At 37.0% G+C, this 8,278-nt stretch overlaps 1 pseudogene; it reads right to left on the minus strand.

Annotated features, from left to right (window-relative positions):
- Positions 1-5,888: 5,888 nt before the first annotated feature.
- Positions 5,889-6,789, minus strand: LOC118009652 (annotated as a pseudogene).
- Between the last annotated feature and the right edge of the window lie 1,489 nt (positions 6,790-8,278).

Consider the following 8,278-nt stretch of genomic DNA (forward strand, 5'->3'; position numbering starts at 1 on the left):
CATTGCTTCTTGACCAAATTTTCAGACTCTTTCAATCAAGGGGCTTAATCTAGTGTGGTTCTCAAATAATTGTTTCTCAGTCATCCACCTGGATAAACACTTGTTGAATGACATTGTCCAGAATCCATTTTATTTCATTAATGCAAAAGAACTATATCATTTTGGAAAATTGAAGTATATAAGACAACAGAATTGAATTAATGAAAATTTTAATTCAAGTTACTCCTTTGCTTTTTTCCGTCTACTTTGTAAAGCAAAAACTCTGATTTAGAAACTAACATGGAAGAATAGATTTAAAATAAGCTCCTTATGTTAGCCAGATACTGTTCTTAGTACTGTCATTTATCTTTCTTGTGACCAAGGTCAAATCACTTAACCTGCAGTACCCGAAGGTTGCTATAATCTGTTTTCCTAACCAATCTCTTGAGCACACTGTGTAGTACTGGTAAATGCTATTTGAGATAGAAATGCAGTAACATTATTGCAAAGAACACTGAAGGAAAATCAGAAGCCTTATGAGTGTTTATGTTTATGAGAGAAAAAAGAAGAGGACTGAATAACTAAAAGACAGTCTTTACAACTGCAGGGACATTTGTAAAATAAAATAGTAATAATCCCCACAATAAAGTATATACCATTTTAAGATGTAAGACTTGAGTAAATATAAAATGATATGGTCAAACAAACATTGTCAGTGTTTTCATCAGTGTTTCTGTAAAAATGAAGTTTTGCTATATAATTACTATATAAGTGGCAATCACTAGGTGGTTCACAAATAAGAATTTGAAAATATGTCAAAATTTATTACTATATGTTTTCCAAGTGATCTGAATAACTTTAACATTCCATTTTATCCATTGGCTTTTATGTTACAGCTATTTGGGGTGCGTGTGTGTGTGTGTGTGTGTGTGACCAAATAGGGATTACAAAAATCATCTTTAATTGTTCACAGCCTGCTTAGAGTTAATATTGTGACATAATACATAAAATACATAAAATCGTGTAACTCTCTGGATCCATTAACTAAGCCCCATTTATATTTCATGTTATAGTTACCTTATGTAACATATCTACATACATCAGAAACCCCATAAGAAACTGTTATACTTTTTATTTTAAATGTTCCTTTTTATTTTAAAGAAATGAGAAAAATTTTGTCTTTTATATTTATCCAGATAGCTCTCATTTCTGATGAACTCCATTTCTTTCCACAGACTTAATATCTTCCTGGAAATCTAGTAACAACTCTAAACTTGTGCTTATCTAAGAATTATTTATTTCACTTTATCTTTGAAGAATATTTTTGCTGGATATTGACCTCTGGGTTGACAGTTTTTTTCTCTCAGCACTTTAAGGAGTTCAGTCCAATATCTCCTTGTCTCCACAGTTTTTGATAAAAATTCATTGGCAATATAAATTTGTCTTCCCCTCTATGTATTATAGTATTTTCTCCTTGAGTTTTCAAGATTTTATCTTTCTCTGTTTTTAATTAAAAATTGTTCCAATTTTTGTGCCAGGACATAGTTGACATTTATTCATACTCCTTAGGTTTTGATGAACTTCTTGATTCTGAAAATTTATATCCTTCACCAAATTTTGGATGATTTTGGTCACCATTTCCTTAAATATTTTTCCTGTCCCATTATTACTCTCCTCTTGCCTGGGACTTCAATTACACATATATGAATTCTTTACATGCTTTCCCAAAGATTAGATTTCATTTAAGTCATTGTTTTTATCTTCTTCAGATTAGATAATTTTAGTTCACTTATTTTCAATTTCACTGGATCTGTTCTGGTCACTGGGTCTATTCAAGTTCCCTGGAACACCATGCTAAATAAAATTATTTAAATGAATAGGGTTTTTTTAAATTCCTTGTGTATTCTTTAAGTTTTGGTATTTTCATTTTTTTATCATTTACCTGTAGACCTTTTCTATCACTGGAAGTATGTTTCTTTTATGTTATTGACCATCGTAGTGATATCGATCTTAAAATTCATCTTTGCTAATTTTAACATCTGGTCATTTGGGGTTATTCTCTGTTAATTCTTTTCTTTTGAGAAAGTAATATTTGTCTTCCTTTTTTGTTATATTGAATAATTTTGATTCTATCCTAGATATTGTGAATGTTATATTGTGAAGACTCTAGATTTGGCGTTACTCTTCTGAAAATTATGGTTTCCATTATTAAGCAATCAACAGGGTTGAAATCAATTGCTAAATCTGTCTCTTGTGTGGCTGCTCAAACCTTTATTCAGCTCTTTTTTGTCTAGCTGGATTGATGAAAGTATGTGTGATTCAGGATATAGCCCAAAGATTTGGGCAGAATTTGCATACAGATTTTAGGATTCCCACTGACTTGGAGGATTTTCCACTAATGTTCCAATGACTGTGGTTGCCCTGAATCCTGATTTTTAGTTCTTCAACAGAGAAAGACAGAAGTTTTCTCTGTCTCTGTGTCCCTCTCTCTCCACCCTCCCACCCGTGTGGGGTGTGTGTGTGTGTGTGTGTGTGTGTGCATGTGTGTGTGTCAGAGTTTAACCTGCCCCTCATGTTGGCATCTTGGGCCTAACCTCAGGGTAAAAGCTATGAAAATAGAGATATCCAAACCTTATCAAATTTGTACCAAATGTTGTCACCAGAGTCTGCCTATTTTTGTTTATTTTTTAGTGCCTTCAAAACATCATTTATTTGTATTTTGTCCAGAGTTTACAGTCCATTCTGCAGGAGGGTTGGGTTTGGCAGAATCTGATTTGTCTATCTATTACAATTTTTGTATTAATCTATATTTACATTCACTGTTAAAACATACATTGAAACCATTGATATTTGGAATCATCTTTTTGAAACTTTGTAATTTTGGTTGGTGAAATGCTATTTCATGTGTATTTTCTACTTTTTAATTCAGTGTCAAATGTTTCTGTGTATTTATTTACTGACTAAATTTGCTCTACTGAACCCTGCTCTCATTCTCTACTATTGATTTCAGGTCACCAATAATATTCTTACTTTTAATTTTTTTCAAAAGCTCTTGAATGATTTTATTATAATCATTAAATTATAAATTATATATACATACACATATTAATACTTTTTGGGAGTCACTTGTTTGATTTAATTTATTTATACATAAATGCATACTATGTATTCTAAATATTATAGTCTTAAATACAGTTTACTACTTAACCTAAAATGTCCTCTTTCATTATGTTTCAAAAAAATAAACCTTATTTTTAATTATTTACTCTTCCAGATAAACTCACAGTTAGTTTTTTTTCAGTTCCCCAAAACATTCCATTATAATAAAGATTGAAAAATACTACAAATATAATAATAAGTTGAAAGAATTAGCAACCTTACTGCCCACTACTTCTGATTAGAGCCATTTATATCTTCTCAGTTATTTAACTCTTATTTTGCTTGGGTTTAAATTATTAAATTTTATGAGAAATATTACTTATAAGAATTGTGCATTTTCTTTAATAATAGTGAATATTTTTAAATATGATTTTGAAAGTAATTATTGATATTTTGCAAGAAGTTTAATATAATGCTAAAAGATCTGGGGCTCCTGGGTGGCTCAGTTATTAAGCATCTGCCTTCGGCTCAGGTCATGATTCCAGGGCCCTGGGATCGAGCCCCACATCGGGCTCCTTGCTCCGCGGGAAGCCTGCTTCTCCCTCTCCCACTTCCCCCTGCTTGTGTTCCCTCTCTCACTGTGTCTCTCTCTGTCAAATAAATAAATAAAATCTTTAATATACGCTAAAAGATCTTTATTTTTTTTAAATGTTTGTTACCCACTTTATATGTGGTACAGTAAATAATGATGAAATATTCTCTTTCTAATCTGTCTCTCTCAGTTAACTATATTAGTTAATACTGGTGTCCTATTCATATACCTGTTTTTAGAAATAATAAATGGTGGGTGACAGAAATAATTGTTCAGAAGGGATACCTGATTTAATCTCAGCCAGAAGATAGTCTTCAGGGAATATAAATTAAGTCAGAGAAACTCTGATCAGTTGCTTGTGATGGCTTCTAAAACAGAAAGAACAGGAGTTACATATGGCATGGTTTTTGAAAAGTAGAATGACCTATTCTAGGCAGAATAGAACCAGGGAATGTATCTACATATTTTTATCATTGTAATTTGATCAATTGTTATTTTTAGGTGAATACATCAATGAGAAGTTGGGTTTAAGAAAAATCCAATATAAATGACTTCTTATTCATATAATTTTACTTAATTCAACTTAATTAACAATGAACATTATAAACAGATATTTGCATAGGAAATATCAGTAACATATAAGGGCTTACTTCATACAGAACAAGGAAATTTATGGTTGTTTTGACAAATATAAAAAATCAAGAACCAAAACCTGATTCTATCCCCAAGGTTTAGCCACAGACGGTGTTGTGTCCAACCATGTCACGCCATCAATGGTGACATCCACATCTAAAACTCAGAAGTATCATCCTTACTGAAGGAATCTGAGCTCTCTGTGATGCGAACTAGTATCCTGTTATGGCAAGTAGAATTGTTGCAATTTCCCCTAGACCTTTGCATAAATGTGTGGTAGAGCAAATTGCAAACATTGTGGCTCTTTATAGAAATGGTGAACATGAGGGAGTCACCTCCAACAGGCCCCTATGAATCATCTCGCATCAGAAATATTTTGCCCTTTTACTCTGAAGCTCCAGGAGGAGCATGATCAGCATTTGAATTGTTAGGACTAAACTCTAAAAATGTCATTGCCAGAATATATTTCATGGAAGTTGTATATAGTTTTTAAACACTGAAAAAGAGAGCAGTGCTTGCTTTTTCCCCAGCTGTGCGGGTGAGTGAGTCCTTCATTCTAATTTTCATAACTAAATTTGCAGATGCTTTAATTTCACTGCTTAAAACATTTTCTTGAGTATTTTGAAGACTTCTAAATCTAAGTATTGTTATATCTTGAGCAAAGGTGGTTTCATGTGGAATAATTTTCACTTTTCGTATTGTTGGCTTTCTCTTCTTCTCTTCTAGTCTTTCCTCCTGAGAACCAAGGAACTTACCTGATTCCAGAATCTTTCCCCAATGTTGAAGTGATGCTGCACCTCAATAGAGAGTTACAGTGGGGTGACTGTGTCACCAGCGTTTGACCTTAGAGCATTGCTGCCACAGCCTTTGAATTTAAAAGCCATTATGAAATGTCAGGAATTGCACTCAGCCTTGTGACCAGTCATCAGCTTTGACCCTCACCCCTACAGTTTATTTGATGCTTTGAGATCTGTCACAGTTTCCTTTTTCTACCTCATGTAACATCTCACAACTTTCTTGCCGTTGTAGGGTGGGAGTTCACACCTAGTGATTCCCTTCACTTTGCAATCGTCTGTCATAGATCTTAAAAATTTACATATATGAATTTTGAACAATTTGCTTTATCTTAATTCTTTTGTTTTTTTTCTTTTTACAGACTTAAAACTTATCTCTATTTTTTCAATTATAAAAATACATATCCAGGGCGCCCGGGTGGCTCAGTCATTAAGCGTCTGCCTTCGGCTCAGGTCATCATCCTAGGGTCCTGGGATCGAGCCCCGCATCGGGCTCCCTGCTCCGCAGGAAGCCTGCTTCTCCCTCTCCCACTCCCCCTGCTTGTGTTCCTGCTCTCGCTATGTCGCTCTCTGTCAAAAAAATAAATAAAATCTTAAAAAAAAAAACACATATCCACTTAAAAAAGAATGAAGGAGGAAGAAAGGTTTTCTGGACTCGGGCAAGGGTCAGGTATACCTGTGGCGCTCACAACTTTTTCCTAAGAGTCAGCAGTTTATGGAGCATTGAGATGCTCTAGGAACAGCCCTCTTAAGTCACTTCCTAACCAGTGATGGGGTGGAGGTGTTGATGGTCATCCAAGTTTCAGATTTCCAAAGTCATTCTCTAAATCATTCAGGGGCATCAGGATCTTCCCGAGCCGTTAGTTTTATGCTTTTACTATAGTGCTCCATGTTGTCCCAGGGCTGGAAAAGCCTGTCCTAGGTGTCCACAAACTTCCCCTAGCAGTCCTCAAACTCTAAGCAGATCATGACAGCCACTGGGATCCTGGATGTCTGCATATGTCTCAGCCCCTGCTGATATTTCCAACACCGTGGAAGTACAGGTGGGAGACGAATTTCTGAAGGCTGAGGTGGGGGCCGTCTTTGACAAAGGCAACCAGTTCTCAGGCACAGGTGGGGCAAGGGCTCCACGTGACATAGCAGGTAATTTCGAATCTCTGGGATTGGTCCAGTTGCAGTGACTTGATCTGGTCAATAAAGTAAATTTCTGCAGGCAGGTTTTTCTTGTTTTGAAGCAGTCTTTGGCAATTATGGGGCCTTCACTCAGCTTCAGCTGGTGAGGTCTTCCTCCAGTAGTAGAGTGTGGTGACCTGGTTCTGGCTGCCAAACTGACAGTAAAATATTTCTTCTTTTAGTGGACTTATTGTGGTTCTGACCCTAGGAGTCCCTATGCAGCTGCCTCGCCTCAGCTGCCTTGTCCCAGCCCTGCTCTTTGTCTGGGGCACCAGGACTCCTTTCTTCTTACTGGCCTTGCTTTAGGAAAGCCCCGATCTGAGAGTGAACTACCAGGCCACCTCCATGGAAGCCCCCAGTGCTTTTGTTTTGAACACTGATTAAGACCCCTCTTCCACCTTTTATTTTTATTTTTATTCTCCCTTGAACACTTCTGTCATATTGTAAAAAGGAAAAGGGGGGAATTAAAGCTTGCTCTTTCTTATGTTGACATCTTGCTTACCATCTTCCAATTGACATTGCTTACAATCTTCCAATTCCAATTATAATTTAATCACAAATACCCAAATAGAAAATATATATCACCTTTAACTTAAGACTATTAAAGATTTATGTTTGAGACTTAAATATTCTTTGAAATATGAAGCTTAAGATAAGTTTCTTTGGAAGAAATAAAGCCAACCCTTTATTGGGGTGGGGGAGAATCATACTCAACTGAGTTGCTAAAGTACACATGACTCTTATGGTAATTAGGTTATACTATTGTTGTTTGTATAAATAAATAAATAGTATGATAATTCTGTTGGCTGGCTTTCTTTACCAAGTGTTTGAATGAACCAAGTGCAGGGTGGTTTCCCTGAACTCTTTCACCTAGGAGAGTAGGAGCTAAGGTTTTGATGGGGGAGCTGAGGAAGATGTCAGCTAGTTATTATAATGAATTTGTAAGGTTTGTAGGTGAAATTTTCAGTGCTTAATGGGAAAAAGAAACATAGGACTTGCAATTCTTTGCCTCTTAGCATGAGCTTCCCTATCACTTCTGTATCTCAGGAGGCTCTCTGGCAGGAGGGGTCTCATGGGTCAGCCTCTCTCAGCACTTCTGTGGAATCTCCCAGAAGAGCTGGACACAGGGCTGTGGGGGTGATGGGGGTGGACAGCACTGTAGGGGGAGAGGAGGTAGGAGGAAGTAGCATCTTGTCTAGGGGTGGAGGTGGGTTGCTTATGCCCTACCCTCCCTGAAGATGGAAATATTGAGTGCCAGTGTTAATTCCCAGCACTGGGGGAGGCCAGCAGACTGGGAAATGAATGAACTATCCAAGTCAACTGAGGACAACAGTATCTTCCTAGGTTTCTGGACATCAGGCCAAACATGGCATGGGTGCTGATCTCCACAAGATCAAGGAGGTCTGGGTTGGAACAAGGGAATTGGCCTCCTGCTCTGGGATGCTGTAGGGGGAGGGCCACAAAGGAAAAGTGCTCCACAGAGAGGAAACCTCAAAAAGCATGGAGATGGGCAAGTCCAGGAAATGAGCCATACTCTTGAAAGGGCTGGAACAAACAGGGGGAGGGGATGAGAGGGAACCAGGGGCCAGCTGATGGTTGAAGCAAGAATTTGGTCTTCTGGATCTCCAGGTGATGGGGAGTCATGGATGAGTTATAAGCTAGAGAAGGAGGGATGGATGAGGTTAGAATAGAATCTGAAGATGTGTGTAGGAATGCCTGGCAAATTCAGATGCAACATGGAGACTAGCAAAAAGCAGAGTGGTGGTCTGAAAGGGTAACTCTGCTGTCAGTTCAAGGTACTCTGGGCAAAGTGAGAATACATAGAGCAGAGTTTCTAATGAGCCAACCATCCCAGTCCAGAGAGAGAAAGGGTGCAGGGTAATTCTAACACTCTCAGCTTTAGGAGTTCAAATGTAACATTCTTCTGGGTATATACCAAGGTGACCATTTTCATGTTTCATTTTGTTTTGTTTTTAAGATTTTATTTATTTATTTGACACTGAGCGAG

Source organism: Mirounga leonina, unplaced genomic scaffold (assembly GCF_011800145.1).
Source record: "Mirounga leonina isolate KUSES-001 unplaced genomic scaffold, KU_Mleo_1.0 Mir_127, whole genome shotgun sequence".
In the NCBI taxonomy this organism is placed as follows: Eukaryota; Metazoa; Chordata; class Mammalia; order Carnivora; family Phocidae; genus Mirounga; species Mirounga leonina.